The sequence below is a fragment of the Mus caroli genome, chromosome 14 (genome assembly GCF_900094665.2).
Source record: "Mus caroli chromosome 14, CAROLI_EIJ_v1.1, whole genome shotgun sequence".
Classification (NCBI taxonomy): Eukaryota; Metazoa; Chordata; class Mammalia; order Rodentia; family Muridae; genus Mus; species Mus caroli.
This window is the reverse complement of record NC_034583.1, coordinates 68,151,903-68,175,633: the sequence shown is the minus strand read 5'-3', so window position 1 is coordinate 68,175,633 and position 23,731 is coordinate 68,151,903. Positions and strand designations below refer to the sequence as shown.

At 42.4% G+C, this 23,731-nt stretch overlaps 1 protein-coding gene across 12 annotated transcripts in view; it reads right to left on the bottom strand.

Moving 5' to 3' along the window:
• Nucleotides 1-23,731, bottom strand: part of Enox1 (ecto-NOX disulfide-thiol exchanger 1) — a 550,965-nt gene that overhangs the window by 403,851 nt on the left and 123,383 nt on the right. For 8 of the 12 annotated variants that reach the window (XM_029469170.1, XM_029469168.1, XM_029469180.1 and 5 more), the window contains one exon: nucleotides 467-532. The gene's annotated coding sequence lies outside the window, so the exon portion shown is untranslated. Of the gene's footprint in view, nucleotides 1-462; nucleotides 533-23,731 lie in introns of all 12 variants that reach the window. The other 4 variants (XM_021181861.1, XM_021181862.1, XM_029469169.1 and 1 more) reach the window with 1 other exon arrangement.

Here is a 23,731-nt window from a genome sequence, read left to right as displayed (position 1 = left end):
GCTGGAACCGAGTATCATCTTCAAAATAAAACCCGTGCAGTGTTTGTTTGTGTGTTATGTTTTATAATTATATACGCTGAGCTTGTTTTCACAGTCAAATTCTTCATTTTCAGTTAAATGTTTTCAATGAACACTCATAATACTACCTTCCCCTGGGTCACCACTCCGGGAGTCTGTGCTTTATTCTTGACCGGGCAGAGAATTACATGTGTGGGTGGCTAAGTGGTATGTGTGTCCTGCTCACTTTCCTGAGGTCTCTGTGCTTTGTGGTTAGCTGTCACTCATCTTAGAGCAAGTGAGTTACTGAAGTGAGGGGTTCCTGCCACCTCCTGTCACTGCCTATCTGTCTATCCCAAACCTTCATCAAATAAATGAATGAATAAATAACAAAACAAAACAAAAAACCAAAAAAAAAAAGCCAGAATCCAAGACTAGAAAACTCCCCGGCATTCAATTACTTACTCACATGGGGTCTCTTCTTCCTTCCACCACCAATCACCAAACAAGGTCACAAACTTCTGGGACTCACAGTCTATGAAGAGAGGAAAATGAAAGTTACCAGACAGAAGACAGACTACAGATTCTGAGCATTTCTAATGAGCACTGGCCACAGGAGCTGGAGACAGTCATTCTCAATTCAGCTCTGCCAGCCTTGTAATCAAGTAAATTCCTCTAGGAACACCACAAAAGCTTCCCAGTCTTCTTCTTCATGTATAATGTGTTGTCTTTTCCTGTATCAGCACTGGTGTTTAAGTGGAAAGTTAGGAGAGGCTGAGCCAGAGCCAGAGAGCCAGAAAACGTTGTAAACATGTTCTGTTGTCATTAGAAGTCAAGTCCATGACACTATAGCAATGGGTTGTAAATATGAAAGGTGTGTGCGTGTGCACATAACCCTGCAGCACCTCTTTGCACTGCAGTGTGCACACTTGTTGCTTGCCAATCAAGCGTGGCAGCTCTTGGGGATGGGGTGGGGGTGGGGGAGGGGGTATTAATTCTCCCATGGGTAGGGCTTCTGCCACATTTCTATGGCAGCTGTTTTCAATGCCAGATGCAAAGGAAGGCAGGCACACGGAGGAAAGCAGTACAGGATGTGGAGTAGAATCTGCGTGGAAACACATGTAAATAGTAACAAATGCGGGATTAATACCTGGGACGTGGAACAAATGAACAGGGTCCAAGAAGAGGGGAACAGTGCAAATAACCAGTGGGGGAAAGAGGCTTCGCTGGGAAGGACACGCAGCTCCGTTTTGTTCAGACTGATTTAGCAGCAACAGAAAACAGCAAGGAAACATGAAAGCCATGGTAATTTATCACAGTTATCATTTCCCCTGATAAGTATTTCTTTGTTTAAACAAGTGCCCATTATAGGAAACAAGAGCACAATTGTAACAACAAACCCAGCTTCTTGTCAGACTCCCTGCAAAAGAAAGCAGGGGATGGGGACAGGGGGTGTCGAAAGAACAAGTAATGACATTTGTGGTCTTTTGAAAAGGATACAGTGACTGTATGGCATTTTCCATTTTTTACTTTAAATATGGAAATAAATATTGAGTTACTATTTTTCTGCAATGTCCACATATAAGAAGTAAGAAAAAAATGCTTAGAATTTTCAGTATCAGTAAAATATTTTGTATGTCAGGATTCTGGTGAACTTTGCCAGCTGCTTTTTGGTTGACACAACCAAAAATGGTGTGTGTGGGGGGGGCGCGGGGGGGCGAATTGCTTTGCCTTGGAGCTGCCTTGGACCGTGCATATGCATACACACACTTGTGTGTATCTCAACAGTAGCCAATAAAATTCTCACTCTGACGTCAATCCTAGGGACAGAAGGCAAGAGTTCCAAGAGCCAGAACACCTGAAGCTCCACCTGAAGAAGCCAACCAGTCAAGTCTTGGAAGTCATCTGGCCATGGATGGGCAGAGGGGCCCTGTCACAGGTCTGGACTTCTGGGTTAGCCCAGAGCCAGACCAGCAGGTTTCGGCGTCATCATTTAAGCATCCATGACTTCAGTTTTCCCATCACAACATCTATGGCTTCTCTGAACCCCTGGTTGACTCTACCTTACACCTAGGGCTTCGCACCAGACTTGCTTTTTGTTTGTTTTTCTCAGACTTGGGGAAACTGTGTGTGTATGTGTGTGTGTGTGTGTGTGTACATATAAACATATATCCATATATAAATATACACAGATGGATAGATAAAGAGACTGAGACACACACACACATACATACAAATACACACACACTTACCTTGTTTATAAATCCTGGATATAATTAAATATATGTTATATATTTTAACTAATACACCTGTCTTTGCCTAGAACTTATCACATTAGATTAAGGCTGAAATTCTCTACTTGGGGCATGATGTCAGCGTGAATTTGCTTGAATTTTTTGATTGGAGGTAATCAGTCTATATCTCCTCTCTCTTTTCTGGAATTAAAATGTAATTACATCATTTCCTTGATCTCTCACGAATTCATGGCCTCGGCTTCTTTAGCTGTCGTTACATATATATGGATATTTATTCCTAAATAAATAAAACTGCTCAGTTCATATAACATTATTGTATGTATATGATTTCAGGTTTGACCACTTGGTATTGGATAACCAGTCTGGAGATTCATCCCTGAGAAAAAACTATTTCAATAAAAATTATCCTATATTTCATATTTGAGTTATTTAACAAACGTGAAGGGAATTATTCACATCCAAAAGAGATGTTCAAAATTTCCAGCTTGCTCTGCAAGAGTCCTTTGTAAAGCAGTCTGGCCAACAGCAAACCAAAGCCTCGGGGGCAGATTGCCAAGCTGACAAGTCTGGAAGGAGCTCAGGGGAGGGGAGAGACCATCACTGGAGAAAAGCAGAGAGACATTGCCTTCAATCATTAGGGGAAAACTGCTGCTTGGGAAATAGGCAGCAAAAGAGAAAGAAAGAGCAAGCAGGCGTGTCAGGGATGCCAAGCAGAGGATGGGACAGTGAGTGATGGCTTGGACCAAGAATTCTGCCACCTTCCAACCTGAGAATTTGACCAGTCTCGTACATTGGACCAAGTGGAAGAGAGCCAACGACCACAAGGACCAGAATTGTATGCAGTTAGCTGTCGCCCTTCTAACGGTGCTGCTTAGGAAAGCCTGGTGAACACAGACAGCCCAGGCTCCTCATTCCTCACGGAATTCGAGGAATCATAACACACAGGCCTTACAAAGTTTATCCACAGTCAACTGCCCTCAGGACCAATTCTTTTCATTTATCTACTATTCTATGAACTCTAAGTGAAATTATCTCACCTGTGATTAGAAATGAACAAAGTAGGGTGAACCTTGCATATTTTGTCAGACTTGTCAACTAAGGATTAAAGGCAAGAGGTATTGTGTGCAGACAATAATAAAAGAGCATTGGACAGCCAGAAACTATGGCTCTTAGAGAAGGAGAAGTCAATGTCACATTCAGGTGCCTCTGCACCCAGGACTCAGGACCCAGTCGGAATGGCTCTGTGGAACCCTGTATTGTCATATGTGGGTATGCGTCTGTGTAAGGCTGTAGTCTGAGGTATGGTAATGGCTGTTTTACCCTGTATTATCAGCTGTGGGAATGGCTCTGTGTAAGGCGGTACTCTCAGGTACTGACACAGCAGTAGGTGAGGTTAGGACATGGACAGGTTGAGTCTCTCTGACTTTGGTGGGAAGCTACCAGGAGTTTTAGGACTGGCAGTGTAGTAAATGCTTATAGGTTGTCTCTCCATTATCTTAAGAGATTTTCAGATTGTTCCCTCTAGCCCACTGGTGACTCTAGCCATGTGCTATTAATCCAATCCAGCACCAGTGCATGCTGGAGAAGAGGTTTACCACTGAACTACATCCCTGGCCTTCATATTGCTTTCTCATTTCCCGTTTTTCCTACTCTTAGTCCCAATTGTCCTCCAAATCTACGGTAAAATAAATCTCCAATGTTCCCTTCATAAATGATCTGAGAATGACAGGCACATTTCACTCACCTTTGTTCTCATAGCTTTTGCAAGGTTGAGAAAATAGGTTTAGCTTGAAATCCAAGCTTAGAAAAAAACGTTTTGGAGACTTGATGAGGGAGGAGACTATACCTATGCACACCTATACAACCACACACACCTACACACAGAGACACACACTATGGTGGTTTAAATAGGGAATGCCCCATAGATTCATGTGTTTGAATGCTTGGCCTTAGGGAGTGTCACTGGTAGAAGGTGTAGCCTTATTGGAGAAGTTGTGGCCTTGTTGAGGAAAGTACACCACTGTGGACTTTGAGATCTTAAATGCTCAAACTATGTCCAATGTAAAACACATCCAGTCTACTTCTGCTGTTTTTGGATCAAGACGTAGAACTCTCAGATCCTTCTCCAACACTTTTGTCTGCCTGGATGCTGTCATACTTCCCACCATGATGATAAAGGACTAAACCTCTGAAAATGTGAGCTAGCCCCAATTAATTGTTTTCCTTTATAAGAGTTGCCTTGGTCATGGTGTCTCTTCACAGCAGTGAAACTCAAACCAAGACAGAAGTTTGTGCCAGGGACTGGGTATTGCTGTGATAGACCCGGCCATGCATTTGTTTGGGGTGGGATGACACACGAGGTTTGATCTGGAATGAGGCATTCCTTTAATCCAGATCTTGAGGCATAGTAGCCATGCTTATAAAGATCTATAATGAATAAAATTGAAATGGAGAGGAGTTTTAATCCAGTGACACCCTTGCTTTGGCAAGGGATCACATCCAAAGATGACCTGGCAGGAATATAGATACATCCTGGATTACTAGATGATCTGGCAGGAATATAGACACACCCTAAAATGAAGGTAAGGTTAGTTTGTAAAAGGAAGTAGCCACGTTTGAAAGTGAAGGGCAGGCAAAGTAATTAATCAGAGAATGATTTGACAGAATAAGTCAGACATAAGATAGATCCAACTCACAGTAGACCAGCACAGGAAAGAGACGATACTTAAGAGCAGCAGGAGAGAGAAAAAGGTGTATATGTGGTATGGCGTGGTGTGGTGTATGTGTATTTATCGCAGTTTTACCAGGGCAGTTCTATAAAGACAAGTTACAGAGAGAACAAGCTAGACACAGTTAAAGACAAAACGAGCCAGAGAATGAGAAGCCAGAAGATTAGAACATATTGCCAAAGTTAGTATGAGGCCAGACAGAGCAATGCAGTCAGAAGACTGATGAAGCCAGACTGAATCAGCCAGCATGGAAGATTAGATTATATGGAGGCTAGAAGCTTACAAGCCTAGGCCTAGGTGTAGTTAGAACAGAGTGGTAACAGCTTGGTTATGGCTCTCATCTCATTACTACATCTGAAGAAATAAAAGAAACATTTACATATACAAAGAAAATCTTAGGTCCAGACATGGTGATATACCTTTAATTCCATCACATAAGAGACAGAGGCATGCAGATTTCTGAGTTCAAGGACAACCTGGTTTACAGAGCAAATTCCATGACAACCAGGTTTAGGCAGTGAAGGAAACCATCAAAAACAGCAAGCTGGTCAAGATGTAATTGAACAAAGGGGCCAGGTTCCAGACCCAGCAAGTAGCAGAACTTGGCAGCTTGTGATCTCACTTGAGATCCAAGAACTATCCTTTTGCAATTAAGTAAAGTTGCTGAGGCCAGATGGGTAGCAGGGATATCCATGCATGGAGGACCAGGGAAGCCATTGCATGAAGCTGTGAAGGTGAAGCCTGGATTGCCTCGGAGATTCCAAGATGTTAGAGATGCCAGAGCCATGGGATATCTGCCTAGAAGAGCTGCTAACAGGGAGTAGAAGCAGCCCAAGAAGTGTGTTGCAGTCAACAAAACTGAGAGGAGTTGGAGATTGGAAGAGCAGTTTAGCATCATAGAGATATAGAGTTTGGAGTTTGCCCAGCTCACTTTTGGTCTTGCTTTGGCCCAGCATTTCCTCAGTATGCGCCTTCTCCTACATTTTGGAACACTAATATATATGATATACCATGATATGTTGAAAGTACGTGATCTGCTTTTTGATTTTGATATTATAAGGGACTACGGTTAAGAGATTGCATAAATCTCAGATGAGACCTTGAACTTTAGAGTTTTAAACACTGTTCAGACTGTGATAGAACATAGGGACTTTTAAAGTTGGACTAAACGCATTTTTGCATTATGTTACGGCTGTAAGCTTATGCGGGCAAGGAAGTGGAATATGGTGGTTTGGATAGGTATGAGCTCCATAGATTGATGTGTTTGAATGCTTGGCCATAAGGAGTGACACTATGATGATGTGTGGCTTTATAGGAGGAGGTGTGCTCTTGTTAGAGGAAGTATGTCACCGTAGAGTCAAGACTTTGAGGTCTTAAATGCTTAAGCCACACCCAGCGTGAAACTCATTCATTTCCTTCCCACTGCCTTTGGATCAAGATGTAGTGCTCTCAGTTCCTTCTCCAGGAAAATGTCTGTGTGCATGCCACGACGCTTCCCACCATGATGATAATGGACTAATCCTCTGAAAGTGTAAGCCAGCCCCAGTTAAATGTTTTACTTTAAGAAAGCTGCTTTGGTCATGGTGTCTCTTCACAGCAATAAAACCCTAACTAAAATACACACACACACACACACACACACACACACACACACACACTGTCATCTCCTGCTGGGTTGTCACAAAAAGCCAAGGCAGCAGCAGGAATGACAAGAGACAGAGTCAAGAGCAAGTGGCACTTAGAACCACCACCAGCCTGGGCTGCCTCCTGATGTCAGAGCCTCCTTTGTTCCACTTTCCCTCTAAGGAAGATATGTAGACTAGAATTTTATTGCTATAGACTTATTTTACAAAATAGGACTACATTTTATCCTCCTTCTAGATGGTCAGGAAATAATGATACATCTTGTACATATGGGCTGGCTACTTCAGAAAGGGGGTAAGAATTAATTTCAAATCTATCACACAGTTTCAGGCTATTTCCCATGAGACTTCCTACTGGGCCACTGCACTGGAAGCCATCATTTCCATATTTATTGAAAATAGCATCTCAGCCAAAGTGGTACATTGTGTCCACACAGTGAGATATCACTCCAGGAAATGGAATTAACTCACACCATCATCACTAGTGTCTGGGGTCTTTTAAAGAAAACTATAATATTTGACCCTTTAATTCACAGAGCTTCTTTAAATGCATCGAGGTTTAGCAAAGACTGTAATTTAAGGAACTGGTTTCTAATTTAATAAACTTTCGTGCCAGCTAAACCCAAATGTTGATATCTGTGCAGTGCACAGCAAGTGGAAACAGAAACAAATGGTTGCAGTTGGTGTCCTCTTTTTAATCCATCTATCTCTCAGCAACATCACTGAGTCTTTATTTATTTATGGCTCTGTACTTTATCCTCCAAGGTTGTTGTACAATCTGTTTGCATACTATATATAACTTGTTCTGGAGGGGGAGGGATAGGTGGAGAGGTGAATCTATATTTAGAATCTGATGACTCAACTTTAATAAAGGATGCTTTGCAGGTGAGACGCATCCAAATAGCAGGCTTAAGAAGAAAAAAATAAAAGCACCATTGATGTTAGTGACATCGTGTAATTAAGCCACGGAGAGCTCAGGCTCAAATTTTAAACTTTCTAAACATCTACAATTTTGTTTCTGGCTATTGTTCAAAACTTGAGAAACCAAATTTCCTTTCAAAATTTTGCATTGGTCTTAGACAATGATACTAGTCTGAGATATCCAACATGTCAAAATCAGGAGCACTGACTGGACAGTCTGAGGTGGGACCAGCACCATGTCTTTGGCATTGATGATATCTCTCCCCAGCAGCCTTCACTGTAACCACAACAACTTGAGCCTTGCCTACTACAGTTTCATGTTTTAATAGTACCCTCATGCCTTGGTCTGGTGGCATATGGTCCCAGCACCATGAAGCCAGAGAGAACGTAACTGAGAGTTTGAGGCCAACATAAACTATATAGATTGAGACTGTCTCAAAAACCATAACCATGAAACAAAACAAGCATACTGTATATTTTCAAGTGATTTATTTAGATTTTTTAAATATAGTTACAAGTAAAAGTGTCCTCTATTGTTAAATTTAACATGACTATCCAAAATTATATTCTGACCAAATTTAAATTAATATATTTGTTTAAATTTATTACATTGGAGTATAGACCCTCTAAAAAGAGAATCTGGTTTTAATCCATGTAATAAAATTTATATTCTTTTCAAAGTTTAGAGTCTACTAAAGCTAATATCTAAGGAAAATGGAAATGTCAGGTCAGTCATTGTCCTGTCTACTTCCATGCAATTCTGAGATGTTGCTTTCATTTTGTTGTTGTTGTTGTTGTTTTCATATTTTAACATTTCAGAAGTGAAGAATGTTTAGAAACAGTATCTGCATTAAATATGGCTACGTTCTTTTCTTCTCCCTAACACAGTTACTGCAACCAACAATTTATCGTAAAGTAGACATGAGAAAAATATACATTTTTTTTCATGCCTACTATTTAACAGAGTCTCTTAGATTCTTGATACACAAAAGTCCTTCACTCACAGGCTCAGAGAACTGGGACAATTCCTAGAGAGCCAGTTTTCGGGATGTCAAGTATTGAGTACAAATTGAATTGACTTTAACAGCGTGGTGCTTAATATAACCTGCAAGATGCAGATGTAGCCCTCTCCGATGGAACAAAGCCAGTGCCCCACCCACCTGGTCCATGAAAGCCTGTTGGGACCATGTATCCCTCAGGATGCAGTACCAATCATTGCTTGCTAAAACCTTGGAACCAGATGAGCACAGCTCTTAAGGACGCAGGTGAGATATATTGTCACTAAAGATTTAGAGCCTTCAGTACTCACTGATTTAGAAAACATACAGACACATGAACAACCCACAGCAAAATGAACAATGTCACTGACCCTGCCTTGGCCAGAGACAGCAAATGAGTTACTCAATCCATTAGTATATCATTTGATTAACTAAAAATCATTTCTGTTATTATGCCTCCGCTAAATACCAGTTGATCAAATATTTAAGAAATACAGGTTTAGAAATTAAAAATAAAAATTGTTGGACCAGTCACCAGTAGAATTTAGACCTTAGTCTTCCCTGTCTACAAATGTAGCATTAGGGTCCTCAGAACTACTGGGTCCAGGTAGACGACCTGAAAAATCTTCCGGCAAATAAGAAATAAATAAACAAGCCCAAGCTTCATGGCACCATGCTGCACACTTGTGGTCCAATTCACTAAGTACCTTGTCTAGCAAGAGCATGACTCCGACATGATACTGGAGAAGTAAGACATGGTCCCACCCTCAAAGCCTGTGGGTCTCAGAAATGACTGTGGGATTTCAGTCACATCTACTGTGGTTAGACGAATGGAGGGAACACAGAACAACAGAAGGACCTTTAAAAAGAAGTCCACTGGGCATCCCAGGGGACTTCAAATCGAAAGGAGCTTTCCAGTTTGACAAAGTCCAAAACTACACTAAAACCTTGCAAAGGCCATGCTGATCAGCGTCCGTGGTAACATGGACTGGGTATTTACTACATGCCAGGAGCTCTGTGCGGTGCATGTCATTATTCAGACCAGAGTAAGGTCATTAGACATTATCCTGATTTTACAAAGGGAGACTTGCTCAAGGGTGGAGTGATGGCTCAGCAGTTACAGGGCGCTTGTTGTTCTTGCAGAAGACCCAGCTTCAGTTTCCAGCACCCACATGGAGGCTCACAGCCATGAATCACTCCGGTTCCGTGGGTTTTAAGATCTTCTCTGATCTCTGTGTGTACCTGGCATGCACGTGGTGCGCATATATACATACAGGCAAACACTCCTACACACAAAATAAAGTAAATATATCTAAATCAAAATTTTAGAGAATTGCTTAACAACTCCTCAAAAAGTATACATGTGTGTGTGTGTGTGTATGTGTGTGTGTATATATATATATATATATATATATACATATATATATGACAATCGTTAAATAATTAAATGTCTTTTTGAAAGATTATATGAATGGCTCTTTGTAAAGAATATTACTAATCTCCTCCCAAAACACACCCCACTCCATTCCCACCCCCATACACCTACAAGCACTAGTCCACTTCCCTGAATATGTCCAGACTGAATCACTAGCAGCTGATGAGGCTGGCAGAAATACCTTCCTTATTGAGTCAGTCATTTGTTGATAAACAAGTACATCGATAAGGTGAGAAACAGGGAGAATTTAAACAAAAACATTTCCAACACATTACCCTTTAATCACTTATAAACTGAAGTAATTATTGGGGGAAAAGATATTTTTTTAGAAAGGCAATTAAATTTTGCCAATGGGCACCACTGACACTAAGGTCACTGAGACATAAAAATTTTTCAATTAGAAGCAGAAGTCAGCAGCGGTGCCCAGAGATGGCCACGACAGATCACAGTCCAATTTGCCTCCCTATTTTGGGGGAAGAAAACATAGGTATAATTTTCCCAAGATTCTGAGGGGATTGGATTCCTTTGCTTAATTAACTACTCATCCGAGATACTGTCTAAAAAATGCTGACCCTACAGATGATTCGCTCTGGCTTCCACAACTCTGCTTATTGGAATATCCATTTTCCTGTCTAACAGAGGCCAGAGTTAGAAATTCATACATGTGCCTGATATTCTCCTTTATAGATAGCTGTGTTTGTCTAAAAAGACGTGTGTATGTGATCACAGAGTCTAAGAAGAAGAAAATTACAGTAAGATAGAAGAGGAGGAAGAACTCACTTCACAAGTTTCATAGTAAACGATGAGAATCCCGTGATGTTCGAAAGCATCTTCCCTCAACACTATGGGAGCTTCCTCATTGCATGACAAGGCTCTTATGGGCAAGGGTTCGATTCTGAACCTCCTCTCTCATGGGTTAGTGTGGACTGGGATGGGCAGGTAGTCTCTGTATCCTTGCTGCCTACTCTCTGTGAGTGTACTCAGAGACCTTGATAATGACCATGATCAACTTAAGTACCACAGACCCAGCATGGCACCCTACCTACAGAAGGCAGATGCCCATTCAATGTGAGTGGAACCAAACAGAAATAGAGTCAAGCAGGATCCAGTGGCTACCATGAACAAGAAGCTGGAATAATAATGAGATAGGTTCCAAATGATTCTTTTCTTTTGGAATAGCCAATATTGCAATGTTTTGGCATAAAGCAGTATTTAACAAGTAGGAAATATTTAGCTCAACATCTACTAAGCTAAATTATTTAACCTTTTGTATATAGTATGAAGACGCTTTATGTATATACATATACACACATCTAAACAAACACAAATCAATTGTATTGGTGTACGCATGTGTAAATAAGCATATGTTTATGGGTATACACATATACACATAGGACAAAGAGTTAGCATGATCATATGATGCAGTAAAAGAGTCCTGCTTGACTCTATTTCTGTTTGGTACCACTCACCCATGGGAAATGGGCACCTTCTATCCGTCCTCTGTCAATCTATCTACAGAAGCACGTTAACTTCAGGTTCCTTTTATCTTCACCGCTTCGGCCATGTCCGCCTTGATATTCAGAGTACTGCAGCCTCTTGGTTTAGAGGTCACAGAGTTTCTTTTTTAAGAATCTAACTTCTCTTTCCTTCCTCTTGCTGTGCCTGCTCTTCCCCACTGCAAAGTTTTAAAGCCACACATCAGATCAAGAAACCTCTCTCCTACTTTTCTTTGGAGAGATTGATTAAAGTGATAAAAATAGAATCCCAGCCTGTCACAGATCTTTTAGTCATCTTAATTAATTGTAATTGGTTTTTAAAAATTCAGATCCTGATTTCCCAGAAAGCTGGGACCATCACACACACACACACACACACACACACACACACACACACACGCATACATGCACGTGCACACATGCTGTCATTATTTCTCGGTGAAAACACTTGTACAGAGAAGTCACCAGCCATTCTTCCCTGTGGTTGTTCATAGTTTCAACTCTGATTAGTATGGATGTAGTTGGTAAATAATTGAATTAATTTTATATGAGTGGCATATTTTAAATTCTGCAAAGCATTTTACTGTGGGAATTCAAAGCAGCCCTTGCTTTTCCCCAGGTCGCTCTGTGCACGCCTACAGTAATAAGTCGGAGCAGATTCCTGACTTTCCCATTAGCATCTAACAATTTATGAGCTTTTGATATCCATGGGATGATTTTTAAATGATGATTTTAATTCCCCAATGCACCTAGATAACTAGAAAAATAATAGACAATAAATGAGTGCTTTAGAAAAGGAATTTAACTAAGAATTTAAAGCTGCACCCAAGCTGAAAGTAATCAAAAAAATCTTATAATGCTCCTGAACTGAATTCAATATTCTTTTTACATTATTAAAGGAATACATCAGCCTCAAATAACTTATTTCATGCCGGATGCACAACTACTCCATGATGTAGTAATCATTATCTACAATTTATAGATGAGAAAGCTGATATTCAGATATTTCAGCTGAATGGCTTGCTGCACTAAGAATTGGGAGAGCTGCTGTTCAATATAAACCCAGCTGCACGTAAAGCCATGTTCACAGAACCAAACCAGCTCCTGATGGAATATGGGTCCTCCAACTTTTGTATGAGTTTCATATGAGTTTCATCCCCAAAAATAAACTCTGAGCTTAACTGTCTTATGGATTATCCAATTCATTTGAGGCCAGTTTATTACAGCCTCCTCACCAAGTAGTCAGCAATGGCCTTTTCTTTTTAATGGTGACTATTTTAAAAGGCAGTTCATTTCAAGACTTAATCGAAGAATCAAATGTAAAGGAATAAGCGCACCAAATAATAATTTTTCTATTAAGGGTTTGCTTGGAACATTACCATGGGAATCAAAGGAAAGGTTATGTTTTCATAAACAAAAATCTTCACATAACACCAATCAGTATCCGCCATTGTCAGAGCACAGAGCTCTTGCTTACATTTGTTCTCATGTGATGAGAGACAATAACGTGCCCTTCACACATTCGATGAAAATAACTTTCCATTAAAACGACATTTAATGGCCAATTCTTTGGAAGTTCTGAGTGCTATAGAAACTGGTTTTTGTTTAAACAAGTTTGATTGGATCCTAATCCCAAATTATTAAGCTGAATTCTAAATGGAGAGAAGGATGTTTTTCTTTCTTTCTCAGAGTCTTAGTTAGGGTTTTACTGCTGTGAACAGACACCATGACCAAGGCAACTCTTTTTTTGTTTGTTTGTTTTTCAAGACAGGGTTTCTCTTTGTAGCCCTAGCTGTCCTGGAACTCACTCTGTAGACCAGGCTGGCCTCAAACTCAGAAATCTGCCTGCCTTTGCCTCCCAAGTGCTGGGATTAAAGGCGTGCGCCACCACTGCCCAGCAAGGCAACTCTTATAAAGGATAATATATAATTGAGGACGGTTTACAGGTTCAGAGGTTCAGTCCATTATCATCAAGGTGGGAGCATGGCAGCATCCAGGCAGGCATGGTGTAGGATTAGCTGAGAGTTCTACCTCTTCATCTGAAGGCAGCTAAGAGAAGACTGGCTTCCAGGTAGCTAGGATGAGGGTTTTAAAGACCAAGTCCACAGTGGCACACCTACTCCAACATGGCCACACCTATCCCAGCAAGGTGAGCCTTCCAAATAGTGCCACTCCCTGGGCTAGGCACACTTAAATCACCACACTCAGTGTTCAGATTTTATCAACTCATTGGTACAACTCTATATTAAAAAAATAGTTTGATGATAATTATTAGAAATATAACTAATTGTGTATTAGTTTCTATTGGGAAGCCATTCTCATTTTGCACAATTATTTGTCCCAGTGGACCATTTCAAGAATGTATAAGTTAAAAAACAAAAAAACAAAAAAACATAAAGGTAGCTGTCCTATCTTCCTCTAGGCAAGGTTTCTTGGCTGGATACTTCCAGGGAGTAAATGCTGGTGTTTGCCAGTCCCTTTTTATATGACTCGTGATTTTCTAAAGGCTGTTTTGCTATCTTCAGCTGTGACGCAGATCTACCCGGTCTGGACCATTGCGTCCTACCACAGTAGAGCTAGGAAACAAAGGGACCAACAAAAGTTCAGAAACTCATACTGCCTATTGTCCCAGAACAGTAGCATCCTTTGTGTTTGGTCCAGGCGTTCTGTGACTCATATCGTTACATGTGACACTGTGGACTTGTTGACTTACAGGCTCGTTAACTTACAGCTAGGGTTTCATTGCTATGAAGAGACACCATGACTAAGGCTACATTTATAAAGGAAAGCATTTAATTGGTGCTGACTTACAGTGCAGAAATGTAGTATGTTAGTGTCATGGTGGGAAGCATGACAGCACACAGGCAAGCATGGTGCTGGAGGAGTAGCTTAGAATTCTACATCTGGATTGGCTGGCAGCAGGAAGAGAGAGTAAGCCACTGTGGGTCTGTCTTTAGCTTCTGAAGCCCTCCAGGCTACACCTGCTCAAATAAGGCCATACCTCCTAAATAGTGCAACTCACCCATGATGGGCCTCCAGGGACCATTTTCATTCAAACCACCAAAGACAAGGCAATATCCCAAACTGACACCAACAGACACACCAATAACATACTACTTACAAAATTATCTGGAAGTACTAAGTTCATTGTGAGGTTTTTAACAGTATATCTGCCATTTATGCCTAAGTAACGAGCTACAAACACATTTGAGTACAACATCATTATTCAATAAATGTCTTGACAGTAGAACTTGATGATAAGACCCTATTGCTGAAAATACTTAACAGTCTGGTTATATATCGTGGAGAAATCAACCTGTAGCTAAGCTGGAAGCTCCCTCCATGTTGGCTGGACTTCATCATTCCAGAAGGTGCTATGCATATTACTGGGAAAGACAAGTAAGTCATATATAGTCTGACTCAACTCTGAACCCTATTAGTGACAATAAATGATCTATCAGACAAGATGTGGCTTCTAGGGTCATAGTGCCACAGTGGTTATGGGGGCAACCAACCTTCATCCTATTGGATTTGAGACCCATTCCACAGGAGATAACTCATGCTTGGTTCTGTAAACCTGGTCAGCAGCCCTTGAATGGGGAAGCCACAGGCTCCAGGAATAAATAAATCTACTACTATTGTTTTGCTAAACATCATTTGTTATCGAAATATCATATCTACACCAATAGATTAGCATTGCTTCCACGAAAGAAACATAATACTATAGCATTAGGTAGCTAATACAAGGACCTATAACTGACCAAAGTGCCAAGAATAAGATGGTGGAATGCTGGGCCCAACAAGGATGGCATGTTCTCAAAGATTCTGAGAGTATCTCAGCCGAAAGGTGGGAAGAATGAGAGATGGAGAGGGTAAGGGGATATGTCAACAAAACAATGGTTTCTGAATAGGACATAGCCACCATACTCACAAATTAACTGGAGCTGTGGTTATTTGCACAAGATTTGCACAAAACTGTGCCTGTCGGTATTCCATCATGGATGAGGGAGGGGGCCCATGAGGCTCCACCTTACCTGGACGGACTGCTGGCAATGCCTGTTGGGGGAAGGGTGCCATTTTCTTCAGTGGTATAACAGATTCCCCTTGCTGTACTGAATAACACTCATGCAAGTACCTAATTAACCTCAGAGGGCCACAGATGGACATCAAACTATGAGACGGTCTCACGAAGGAGAATAGCAATGGGAGGAGGAAAACATCAGTTGGCATGGGCCAAGTTATATGAATGTAGGAAACTACCAAACAGCTTTTAAAATGAGAGAAAAGTCAAAAAAGGAAAAGTAGAAATGGTATTGCCTGGATACCCTATGCCCCCAAAATAAGCACAGTTGGATTATTAAGGTCCTGGTCTATACACCAAAACCAAGCTGCCCTTCCTATATCCTGACGGATTACATGCTTTCATGGGCTGACCTGAAAAATTCCTGCAATCAGTCAGTCTCTCTGGGAAGCTGTGCAGAGATGACTTCCTACCTCAATCATGCTGTCCAGTCCCAGCTCAGGGTGATCAAAGTCAGACAGTCTCAGGGCTCTGAGGTTATGATGTTTGCTTCCCTCTTCACCCCATTTATTCTGAGTACTTATAACTAACAGGGCAGTTCTCAGCGCTCAGCTGATCCTTTCTCATGCGAGAGATACAGACAACCACCGTTTAGATTCCCTATTCATGGAGGAGTATGGGGAGGGCGGGGGGAGGCGGGGTTGCTCTCAATATATTGAAGTGTCTGACCCAGGCCAAGGCCTAGAAAACTAGGTCAGGACTTCTCTCTATGTCACAGGACAGAAGTCTAATAAAACCTTAGCAGGGTGTGCACTACAGAGGGTCACCCAAGTCAGCCTTTCAGAGGGAATGGCCCTGGGCTGGGTGGTTCAGCGGCTACTCCCCTCCCTGAACTTCCCAGGTAAAGGCATCTTCTACATCTCTGGGCTCTGGGGACAAGTGGTTATCCCTGATCATAGTGGGGTCTATTCAGAGTTCTGAGGATCCCTGAGGTAGAAACCATGAAGCCCTAACAACATACACATGTGCATAAAAATTGAGGCTCTGTTCTTTAAAAATGATGCCGACCCTCTCAGAGGTTCCCCTGGCTACTGACTGATTTCCCTATGAGGAGCAGAGTGGCATCATGAATATAGAGCAGGATCAAGAGCCAGGATGCCTGGAGGTTTTAATCTTGGCCCAGTTGTTCCCTAGGCGCTCACCTGTGTCATAGTCCATCGTCTACAAAATGAGAACAAAATAGCACCTCTAATTACAAGGCGAATGTAAATACTGCCTTACACAAAATTCCCCAGACAGGGTTAAACAAACACACAGTATCTCTCAAGGCCATTTTATCACTACAGATGCCACTGAGTCCTTCTTTGGACACAGAGGTCACTGGTGTCATTTTGTTGAACAATCTGGGCTCCATGTCCAGCCATATATTACCAAAACCTAGGCCTATTTTGCCATTAGGAACAAAGTCTTCAAGAGGAATGCCACAAGATTCATAATTAGTTCTCATTGAGTGGATATTAGCTTGGAAAGACTCTCTCCTACAACAAATATCCTTTAAGAGGCCATAGTTTGAGCACACTTACACTGGTTTTTGTTGTGGTGGTGGTGATGGGTTTTTGGTTGTTGTTGTTGTTATTGTTTTCATTCTTCCGTGTGGAAGAAGAATGCTACACACATTCACACAAAGTGACCAAAATCTTAACCTTGGAGTTTACATGATACCTGACATGGCAAAAAAAAGACTTAGTAGATGTGGTTAAGGCTAAAGACCTTGGAGATTACCCAAGTTTACCCACTCAAACCCAATCTAATCCCCTAGTCCCTGAAAACAGAGACCTGTTTGGGTGACCAGAGACTCATGTGAAAGACCTGACCAACGACTGCTGACCTTGAAGAAGTATGAGTACCACAAACTAAAGAACGTGAGTGGCCTCTACCATGTGGAGAACAGATTCTTTCCCTCAGAGTCTCTGCAAAGAAATGTGGCACCACGGACACTTATATTTCGATGTGTGTTTGACTTGACCTTTAGAGAATATACAGAAAACAAGAGTGTGTTGTTCAAACCTGTGAGGCTATCCTGACTGTCGTCACGACACCGGAAAACAAGTGCAGCCTCTGTTATGGTTGACTGTGGAATGGTCCTCTACATGACTTGGTCCTCAGTGGGTGGCATGGCTTAGGGAAGTTATGGAAACTTTAGGAGATAGGTCACTGCTGGGGTGAGCCTGAGCCTTATAGTTCAGCCTTAGTTCTACAGACTTCATTTTTTTCCTGATCCTTCAAGATGTATACCAGGTACCTCCCACTCCCTGCTATGACAGAATAAATGTGCTCCTCAAACTGTGAGCCAGAATAAATCCTTCCACCCTTAAGTTGTTTCTCCTGGGGTTATTTTGTCATAGCAGGGAGGATAACTAAAAGTCTCCTTTGACTCTCCCAGTAGAGAGAGACCCCAATGCTAGGTACTGCTCATTCATTCATTCATTCATTCACACATTCATCCACTCACACAGTGGGTCTTTTTTGAGCACCACTCAAAGGCCAGATACTGTTGACATGCTCCACAAAGCCATAACCCATCAGACAGTTGCAGTTGGTCTTCAGTCCCACGGGAACTCACGGTCCAGACGAAGGAAACAGACACTGAACAAACCATCGAGAAATTTAATTCCTGACCGAGACCAGTACCATGAAGGAAACAAAACAGGGCCATGAGGTAGAAAACACCAAGGCAAGAGCTCAGGAGACTTAATTCCCAGACTGGGTGGGTCTAAGGCTTCCCAGGAAGTGACACTTGAGCTAATATTTGAAAGGTGTAAGGAGCCAGACAGGCAAAGCTCCAGGACAGTTTCTAAGCCACCACCCCACCAATGGCCTGGCCTTCCTAAGAATGTACAAAAGAAACAAGATGTACCAGGCTTAAACGTTGATATCACTTCTGGCTGCAAGGATAAGTACGTTGTGTACTGCTACTCCCGTTTTCCTGTCCGGACTAGATTCTTTACAAACACTACTTTTAAGGCTTTACTTTTTAATATATTTTATGAACAGTGTAGAGGCAGCACTGTCCCAGAACCCCTGGCCATCATTCTCAGCAGGACTGTTCTTCTTAGCTGCATATGGATGGAGTCAGAGTCCCTGCAAAGGCTCCTAGCCTTTCCTGTGATGAATCTCCCTGTGCCACGACACTAATGGGTGATGTGGGTTATAGGACCGCATCTGCTGCTCAGGTTCACACCCAGAACACTATTGTCTCTATGGGCCTCAGCTGGCTCCACTTCACATTGAATCCTGATAACCAAAACAGACCCAAGTTTGCAAGTGGCAAGTCAGGGCATAGAGTCCTATCTCCTGTCGTATCAAATAGGATTGCAGTCTTTGATAACTGATCACAAGTGCAGAAAAGAGGCCAGTCCGTTTTAATTTACTGAGCAGCGCTTTGGTCCAACATGTATGGTAAGATAGTGGAAACAGCTTGCATTTAGTAGAAGATTATAGCATGAGCCTCTACAGTTCCTCACAGTTTCTCCTTTCACAGGTTCTTTATGCAAGAGAGAGACTCCTCAGGTTGACTCCCTGACCCCCATATTCCTAGACCTGTCAGGACAGCCTAGCACAGTGCAGACTCCATCTTCTGTCTGACGAAGGCTCCCTGCACATTCACCATCCTGCAGAGAAGCACTCAGAGCTGAGGTAAACCAGTGCATGCCAGCCCTTAAGCTCCCCTACCCATCCCTGCTGTTTCCTACATTAACGCAATGAACTTCCCAGCATATTGAATCGATACTGAGCTGGAATGCTTCCATGCTGAGTGCGTGGCATTGATGCTTTGAGCAGGGAGAACTTATTGCCTCTGAGGTCTTAGAGCCAGGGTATCTGGATTTGATTCCTGGCTCCTCTATATAATAACTATATGACCTTGAAGAAGATACCTGTCAGACTGGAGATCAATTCTTTTTTCCCTATAAATTGAGGTCAACAGTAACAAGTATTCTTCCTGCCTCAAAGGGTTCTCACAATTACACAATGAGGAACACTTTGTAAACTACAGAGCACAGTGTGAACTGAAAACCACCACCTTGTCTGTGTTATGGTGCTCACGTGTGCTGCGACTCCAGTAGGATTCTTGGACCACCACCCACAGATTGGCATCAGGTCCTGGCCCTCCTCCCCAGCTCACCCACCAATGCCCTCTATTTCACAGACCTAGACCAGTGTGCCACATACAAGCTGCATCAGTACAGCCACAACATTCTCTGGTGAATAATGCCCTCCAGGACACCGACCTCAGGGACCAGCCACCACAAAACCCAGTTCCAGCCTTGGCCCTTGCTTTTCCACCAAAACAGCTCATGGGTACAGCTGATAAGTTCTTTATGGGAATCAGCCTTCATTGTTTGTAAAGGGTCAGATAATAATATTTTTAGCATTCCAGGCCACAAATTTTTCTGCAGCATACTCTTTTTATGAACAACTCTTTAAAAATATATTTTTATAATCTCCTAGCTCTAGAGCTGGGGGAAGTGGCACACACCTTTAATCCCAGCACTCAGGAGGCAGAGGCAAGCAGATCTCTGAATTCTAGGCTAGCCGAGTCTACAGAGTGATAGCTAGGCCTACACAAAGAAGCCCTGTCTCAAAACAAATGAACAAACAGCAACAACAACAACAACAACAATTTTTCCTAGCCCTTAAGCCTTAAAGAAGTGGCTGGATATTTCCTAGCGCCACAAAGCCTGCCCACCCCTATTTCTTGTGTGATGGGGGGGGGGTACTTATTGTTGGTTGTGGCATAAATGGGTGCTAATTAGGGCACATGAGGCATCAGGACCCACTGATTCCTTGTCATCCAGACTCTGTGACTCAGTTCGGCCTCCAGGAGAGTGCCTCGCTCCTGGCATTCTGCCAGACACCCCAACACGTCCCCGCCAATCAAACATCTTTGTTAATACTAAGCCATGGGAGTGATCAGAATATGTCCACAAATAAAGCAGCCTCAAGGTTCTGGGACTCAGGGTCTGACTTTCATACCCCTAAACTGTCTACGACAAAAGGGTACCATGCTCTCAGCACCCTGGAGCTCGGAGGTTGGAGTTACCCACCATCCTACCAGGCAGGAAAGAAATGCACCTCTGGGCCAATCACAATAGCATTATATTTATTAGCTACTATTTTGGCTGATTTTGTTTTTGTAAAGAAGAAGAGGTGAGGTGAAGGGAGAAAGGGAAACCAGAGAAGAAAGGCCAGAGGAAGGGAACATGCCAAAGGAAAAAGTAGGAAGAGAAACCATTGCAGAACAGTTTGTCTAAATGTTCTTATCTCATAATTAGGTTATTTTCACTCAATACTTAACATTAAATTCATCCCAAACTGTCCTATAATTCTAAAGCAGGATTCCATATCTTTCTCAGTTTCTAAACAAGTACAGGGGCTCTCCCTTTTGATCTTTTCCTTTACCAGCAGGATACTTAACTTTGACGTGTCTTGACTGTCAAGAATCCTCTAGGTCAAGGCCTATAGAATACCTAGTCGTTGATAAGCCTCCCGGACCGACAAATGAATGAGAAAAATGAAGACATCTTGCCCCCCATGGTTCATTATCTCTGCCCTATACTCATTCGCAGGATGAAGAGAGGCATGAATTCAGGACTCTTGCCCTTTACCAGCCTGCATGACTACAGAAGTTCTCCTCTATACTGAGCCATTGCCCACAGGGTAACTGAATTTAGCTCATCCCATGCACCCACTAGTAGTTGGTTCACACAGAGACAAAGTTCAGGATCATAGAGTGGTAGTGATACTGCCACCAACAGAATGTGCCAGGTAAGAGCCTTGGTTCATTACCACTTAAAGAGTGGTGATTTTGAGAGAAGGAGTAGGTAACTTAGAGATACAGAGTGGGAAGTCTTCCGGCAGATAAGGAAGCCAAAGGCAACTAAGCCATGAAGACATTGAGTCAGAGAGAAGATGCTTACAACTTCCGTCCTAGGACGCCAGAACTGACTGGTGCCAGTGAGGGTGAGCCTCTGTACCTTGCAGACAAAGTGACCCCAGGGTCTGAAATGACTCAACTTCTATCCTGGATGGGAAGGTCCTGGGAGACCTTACTGTGAACTGATGGAAGAGGCAAGAAGTTGGGAAGCCAGCATCCAGTGATAAGGTTCTGATGACCAGAAAAGGGAAGAAAAAAATTGGGTGGTTGGTTGAAGATGTCCAGGGAAGAGAAAAATCTGAAGTCGATATGGAGATGCATGGCAGATCCTCAAAACAGACTGGAAGGGGGCGGAGAAAAGGTCACTGCAGAACCAAGGATGACTGGAGCTCCCTGCCTGGGGAGAGGATGGATGGCTGTGTTTTCGTTGCCAAGACAACATGGCTAAGAGGCAGCCTGAGAGGTCCCAGAGCCCTCTCTGCGAGGCTCTTGCTCTCTATGATTTTGGGAACATATCTTCTCCCTCTTAGAAGTAGAATACATCCTCTCTTACTCAAAATGTGTTCAGCACTGAAGAGACTCACCCCCAGTTGTAGGAGGATGCTGTACACTGCAGTCATGCTTCAGGAACACATATTATTCAGCATTGGTGGTGGGAACAAACCTCGGTTAACACTTAATCCCAACCCATTTACAGGAAAGACAAATAAAAGCATTTTCAACATTTCCCTTTGTGCATAACTTTTTAAGCATGGGAAGCATTGCAGCAGAGGTCTACCTTGCTTGTAGAGAACATATAACATATTCCCCTCCACAGGAAACTAAAGATACTACAAATAAACTTGCAAACATATATTTCTTCAAAGCATTAATTTTTAAAGCGGCCAAAATTGCTAACAACCAGGGAAAGTACCGATTTATAAATTATGTTCTCAGCATATAGTATACATTGTGAATTTGCATGCATATTAAATGCAAATAACCAGAAGAGCATAACATTAAGGTTTCAAATTTATATGTGCAAAAGACAGTAAATTCTAACATTAAAATTCTTCCCAGAAAATATTAACTCCCCATATCCCATGTGACTGTCACAAAGTCAGCTGAGTGGTCTCACCGCAGAACTCCAGAAGTCCGTAACCTAGGATCTGTGAAAAGTCGTATCACCCAGGCTGGGAATGGAAAGCAGCTCGGCTGGCAAAGTGATCACCCAGCACATGCGAACCCCTGGCTTCAGTCCCTCACACTCTGTCCACTGTATCCCAACAGCATCAAAAGCGCAAGGTCATTCTTGGCTACAGGCTGAATTCAAAGGCAGCCTGGGCCACATAAGACCCTGTCACCAAACAAAAACCCAATTTTCACATAATCCATGGACATATCAATTTGTAAGATGAGGCAGACAAAGCCAGTGGCATCGCATGGGACAGAGAAAAGAGGCTCTCAGTGTCCGGGTTTTCAAAAATATTATTCTGTTAGTTAAGATCTGACAGAAAAAAAATAGAACATCAATAAAACTGCCACTCCCGTGTCAATGAAAGAATCAGATCTCTGCTGTAAAGGGGATAACACTGAGGAACCAGGCAAAATGCAACCAGCTCTGCTCTGTCTGTACAATGAAATTAAGAGCTATGTGGTTGCAAAGGTTGTGCACTGACTTAGCGAGGCTCTATGAGTGTTGGGGGTTGACAGCAAGCTACATATTGCTGGGGGGGGGTGTTTGTTTTGTGTGTATGGATATATAGCCTGCATTTTCTGTGCATAGAGTGCAGATGGGAGCCAAAAGAGTGTCAGTGCCCCTGGAACTAAAGTTACGGATGTTTGTGAGCTTCTCGACATGGGTGCTGCAAACAGAACTCTGGTCCTCTGGGAGAGTGGCGGGGGCTGCTAACTGCTAAGCCATCTCTGGGGCCCCTGAGTGTTTTGCTGATGTTACAAACATCTGCAATCAGTTGCGGTTAGGTAGAGAAACCAACCCTGGCTATGTGAATGAGCCCTGTCAAAGCAAGGGAAAGCAGTGAATGCAAGACCTGGGCTTCCAGGAGGCAAAGAGATTGTGACCCAGGACTGAAACATGGAAACCCAGGACAGGCTGCCTGCATCCTCTACAGGGTTCAGACCCAACACAACACCAACTTCTGCCAAAGTTTCCTGACTATGGTCTAGACGGAGGATTGGACTTATAGTTCCCTCAAATTTAATCTTGTGTGTAAAGGTATAGACACACACACATAATTTATATGCACATGCTAGGTAGTGTATAGATGTATAGATAGATGGAAGTACAGACTTTTAATAGAT